Source organism: Leucoraja erinacea, chromosome 8, assembly GCF_028641065.1.
Source record: "Leucoraja erinacea ecotype New England chromosome 8, Leri_hhj_1, whole genome shotgun sequence".
NCBI classification, from domain to species: Eukaryota; Metazoa; Chordata; class Chondrichthyes; order Rajiformes; family Rajidae; genus Leucoraja; species Leucoraja erinaceus.
The window spans coordinates 58,838,389-58,844,462 of record NC_073384.1 but is presented as its reverse complement, the minus strand read 5'-3'; positions in this window follow the sequence as shown (position 1 = coordinate 58,844,462).

The window sequence follows — 6,074 nt, the reverse complement described above, 5'->3', positions numbered from 1 at the left end:
CAACTAATTGTCCTGAAATTCGGGTCCAATGTTCTATCCTCTTTTTTTTTAATAATACGAGAATGGCGTTCTGTGTCTTAACATGCAGACCTCAACTACTAATAGCCGAATATTATGTAACTTGCAACCAATGGTGAAATGTAACACTTTCATTTCACTCGGAACACAAGCACTTTCAGTCTGTCAACAGGTCATGAGCGCCACACAAGTTCCCGTTGTAACTATTCTAGGGTATAAGGTCATACAATATTCAGACTGTACTGTAACATTTGGGGGGGTTTTTTCAACAACAAAAAAGTATCTGTTTATTGAATGAAGCATCTTCGACAGCATCATCCGGCACCCTGTGATATGATATGGCATTTGTTTTAATAACCGTGACATGCTGCTCCGGATCTTAATGTACAGATCGCTGAATGTCATGCTAGCCACATGCTCAGTTGCGCTGTTTCTCGCTATCACGGCAGCGAAATACTTCGACACGTTCCCCCAAATATAACCATGCACGTGAAAGCATTCGCAGATGTCAAGAATGTACCTTCGTAGTTTACGGAATGGAAATCCTACGCCAGTTTTCACTCTCTGGGAATATATATACATATATTTTAATCGGATGCATCCAACTCTCAAAATAAAGACACGCCAGTTTAGGTAATATTACACAAATCTGGTTTTGTGGCAAAAATCTGCATAGTTTTCGTGCAATGCTTAAATGGGGTTGACAGAGAGAACAAGGCGCCCATTTACAGTTTAGATTCGATTATTTTGTAATAGATTTAACAGTGGAAATACAATGTCTCAATTGCATGTTTTTTCCCGAACAGTTTCCGAAGGTGGTCATCTGTTTTAATGTCGCAAGCTTTACTTCCTGATAGAATTTACAGTCCATTTATCCTTTCTCGCTTGCTTTAAGCGCGTCTGTTAAATAAAACGTGACGGTTATCACACTGTCCACTGCCAGAAAACGAGAAACACGCAGTAATCACAAAGCTGGCCATTTATTTTATATTTGTCTTCGTGTAGGTGTTAGCCAAATTATAATTATGGCCGACTGTAAAACTTGCCAAAGTTGTTCTGGTGTAACTAACTGCTCGTCAGAATGAGTCTGAAGAAGGGTCTCGACCCGAAACGTCACCCATTCCTTCTATCCAGAGATGCTCCCAGTCCCGCTGAGTTACTCCAGCATATTGTGTCTATGTACGATTTAAACCAGCATCTTCCTACCTACACATACCTGCACAATTCCTTCATACACAGAATCAACGTTGATTCAGTGCTGACAGTTGAAAATCACACAACGGGCAATTATGGGCCATCTCCGCGGGTAATGGCCACTGTACCTATGATAATTGGCAATTTTATATTTTGAATTCCATTTGAACTTCGAAAAGACTGAATCAACGTCTTGGAAAACGCGAATATTGCTGTTCCGTTCCTTTAGTACCTCAAAAAAATCACAGTTACTTCAACACATCCCATTCAGAGTGAAGAATATATGTCTCTATAAGCAGTTTTCTGAATTAGTTTGGAGTAGTTTTTCTACAATATATGTTCATAATAGAAGCAGAATTAGGCCATTCGGCCTAGCAAGTCTATTCCGCCGTTCAATCATAGATGATCTATCTTTCCCTCTCTACCCCCATTCTCTTGCCTTCTCCCCATACCCTATAACCCGTGCTAATCAATAATCTATCCGTCTCTGCTTAAAATAATTAAGAAGAAAGACAGATTTGTTGTCAGTCAGTGTCACAAAATATTCCAATTCAATTCGTTTCATTTAAGAATCAAGTTAAGGCAGATACATTGTGCAACTGCACATACAACTGTGCTGTAGGTCTGTTGGTGTATGTATATGGAAGTTAGCAACAGCATAAGAATTTAGCTAAGTGGTGTAAAAATGTGACTCTGTTTCATACAACGTTAAACCAGGATTTCTTCAGAGCATGCTAAGGTGCGGAGGAACGTCGGATGCGGGCGAGTGGTGTTTTAATTTACAACATTAAGGAAAGCTGGCATCCTCTCGAAATTATGCCTGTAACTGCACGGGAGACGGAGCGTTGCCAATTTAATGTACTCAATTTACACCCAATTTCGCATGTAAAGCTAAACACTAGAGGAATTTATATTTGACGAAAGAATATCGTTTACGATCACAAGGAATACAATCCAAAGATTCAACCCCTTCTGTCTTTTGTTTCTCACGTTTCTGAAAGAGATGTCGAGTGGCACTAACTAACCTTCATTCACGGGGAAAAATATATATATTTCCCCCGCAGAAATGAAACGTTTGCTCTGCAAAAGAAAAAAAACTGAAATAACATAATCCACATAATAATTACAGGTATACATTACCTGATAATGACTTTGGTGCTGAGAAAAGATTAACAATCATTTATTATAATGACAATTCATACTAAGAATACTTATCTAGCATCTCCTGGGAATACTTCTGAGATGTGAGCTCTGTTTCATTTCAGTGTCTGAGCATATCAGATGGACTAATTTATACATCATTCTCTCGGTTTAATGGTAGTTTTAAAGTGCATGTAAAATGATTTCAGGAAAGTAAATGTGACTGAATGACTACTCCACTGCAGAAGGCCGGGAAGCAAGTGTCTAGAATATTTAAGAAGGAACTGCAGATGCTGAAAATCGAAGGTACACAAATATGCTGGAGAAACCCAGCGGGTGCAGCAGCATCTATGGAGCGAAGGAAATAGGCAACGTTTCGGGCCGAAACCCTTCGGCCCGAAACGTTGCCTATTTCCTTCGCTCCATAGATGCTGCTGCACCCGCTGAGTTTCTCCAGCATTTTTGTCTAGAATGTTGTTGTGAATTACAATGGACGTCTTGAGCGTAGGCGGGAACGTAACATAAATGCATGCAAGGTAGTTGCGATTAAACAAGGGAAGAGGAATAATTATTTGATCTATGACTGATCATTGTAAAATAAGTAACCTCAATCTTGTGGGGTGCCACCGGTTGGTTATCAGAGTGTGAACTCAATAGTCAAGGTAAATTTGATTGTTAGCCGGATTATACATTTGTAAAGTAGTTGTAGTAAATACATGAATAAAAGTCATGGAAACTTGGCACCTACAACAGCATCTTCCCGGCATGCAGTAACATAACACTTGTTCTTGTCTTTGCTTGCTGGGTAGTTTGCAGTCCTGGTAAGTGACGGGTGCGGCGCTCCAGAGTTAAGAGTGAGTGGTCTGTTTTGCCCGCCGTGTAAAGGGTGCATGGTTGTAGTCAACTTCGGTCTAACTAGGTAATCATATTTCGTATTAAGGCCACGGTTTAAATATAACTGTTTGGCGAAAGCACTCCACATTTCAAAAGCGTTTTAAACTTTTAGCATAATGGTTACTAAAGATACATAGGAGGCCGCTCGGTAGGGTCAATGTATCTCAGAGATTAATTCAGTCGATGAGAGAGTGGCAAATGCGATCCCTGAACATTTAACAGTAGACAGCAATATAAGACAACGTATATAGGATATATATATATTTTTAAATCCTGCTTGCCCCCTCTGGGAGATTGAGAACTGTCAACATTCTTGTACAAATGTTGAATGACCCCTAACATGATCAGTTGTAAAAAGTTTGTTTTCGTTGTAGTGAGGAAGTCGAAGTTAAAACAGCCCAAACGAGGAGCTACTTTCGGAAGATATAATGAATGGCTATTTTAAACATTAAAAAGAAATTGCCATCATCCCAATGATGCCGATCTGTTTATTTAATGGTCTAACTGGCCGCAGCTTTAACCGCCGACTATTAGATTGTAAAGTGAAATTCAAGCTGCAGCTACAAAGCGGAAAGCTGCATTTCTCGAGAGGATCCCCCTCTTTCCGGAAAGCAGGAAAGACCATACTGTTCACGACAGAAGAGGGAAAACCTACCAGTCTTCGGGGGAACCTCAATCAAATATATTATTTTCCCACAGCCAGGATCGGACAGCCTTTTATGGCTTCAGTCTTAATGTTGAATAAATCATATTTTAATTTACGTCCTGCAATCCGGATCGATTGAAATAACATGTATGGGGCCTTTAAATAATAATTTCACCTGGAGATCGGCAGACGTCTGGGTGAATTCTGCACCCCCATTCTCCCCGCCCGCCCATCCACTCCTCCGCCGTCCCCTCATCCCCACCAACCCCAACGCCACCAGCACCCAACACACACATGGACATCAAAAGCCACGTTCCTCCTGTAACGGGCTGACACCAAACAGTTGCATTCATTTCCTTCCCCATCCATTAAAAACAAGAGTCAGGGAGATGTTTTATGGTCTCTGTGCTACAAAATTAAATGACGTGGCTGGCAAACACTGATTGATTTAACAGACTTCTTTCTGTCCCTAATAAGTTAAATTCCAGATTGCTCTCTGTATCGTCTGCTTATTTCAGCCACAGATGATTTACCGGCTGAAACTAACTTTGCAATTTGTCCTATCAAACGGTCAAATGGGCTAATTTGTCCCTAGATTCGAAACACAGAGATTAATGTACCTTTGAATTATATTAAACCATTCGTCTCTATCTGAAACATGTATTTGTATATTGTATGAGCGCGTTCCCCAGACGGGGGAGGGTGTGGGTCGGATGATGAACACTGTGTTAAACATTTATTAAAATCGAAATGTAGGTATTGTACGAAAGTGCAAACATAGAAAAATAGAAAAATAGGTGCAGTAGTAGGCCATTCGGCCCTTCGAGCCAGCACCGCCATTCAATATGATCATAGTTGGCCATCTAAAATCAGTAGCCCGTTCCTCCTTTCTCCCCATATCCATGGATTCCTTTAGCCACAATAGCTAAATCTAACCCTCTCTCGAAAAGTATTAAGACACAGTCCTACATGTATACCTAAAGCAAAACGGATTACAACTTTCGATAGTAATTGTTGACAGGCCACTATAGTAATTAATTTCACACATAACTCTACCAGTGGTGAAACTATAGCTTTATAAATGTAATTCTTCAACTTGCCAGTGCCGTCCACTCAGTGGTTGTAAGTGTTGTCAATGTCCAGTATAACAATTTGCTTGTAGTAATGGATATTATATTATTTTACAAAAAAAAGTAGAATAATGCATTTATTTGTTCGGCCACGCATTTGCAAGCGTTTGGTACAAATGATAGAGAAAAATGCTGCATTGTCTCAAGTTAACCTTAGCAGGATAAACAATGGCCAAATGCATTCAACTTCTCAAACATTAAATGTGATTTTATTTTATTTTAGATTTGCGTGCTGCGTAGAATTTAATGGTATTATACATTTTACTCAGAATTCGGGTAGTTCAAATTAACAGTAGAAAATGAGTTTCAAAGTGAAGCTGCCTTTTGAAACGATGAGTAATAGCACGCGTGGTATAACTTACAATCTTTATGTTATTTTGCTACAATCATTACATTGATATTTAGTGCCTCTCTGCTTTTTAAACTACTATTAAATGGCTAGTCGATTCCCTGCAGGCTGCACTGCCTCTACCAGAAGTTAAAGGATCAGAATAAATACAGTCTGTGCTTGAATTATGATCCACACAGATGACTTTTCAAGGATTCCCAAAACCGCGGTTTGTAAGGTTGCGGTTATTTCTCATCCCTTCAATTTCAGTAATGGAAAATACCAAGCGAGAAATCTCTATCCATTATCCAGAGTGAATATGTGTGCTAACAGGAGTATTTGTCAAACTACTTCCACACTGCGCTTGTTTGCGGGAAACTTTAGACTGACATGATTGTGGCATTTAATTACAGATATACGTTCGCGTTTTACCTTGTTATTATAACCATTCTAGCTGTTGAATGGTTTTGTTGAACATACACTTTGAAAACGGCTCAGTACAGTATTAGTTATGTTAAAGCGGTAGGGGAGACCCCCCCCCCCACCCACATTTCCTGAATTAATTGTGGCCGGACATTAGTTTACTCTGTTGTGAAATATTCTTTGAGTGGTAAAAGTTATTTATCATAAGAAAGTTTCCACCCAGCCAAAAACATTCTCGATCGAACTACTGTAATGCCCAATGAAGCATCCGCGACTGGGCGTTCGTTATGGAACCGATGCA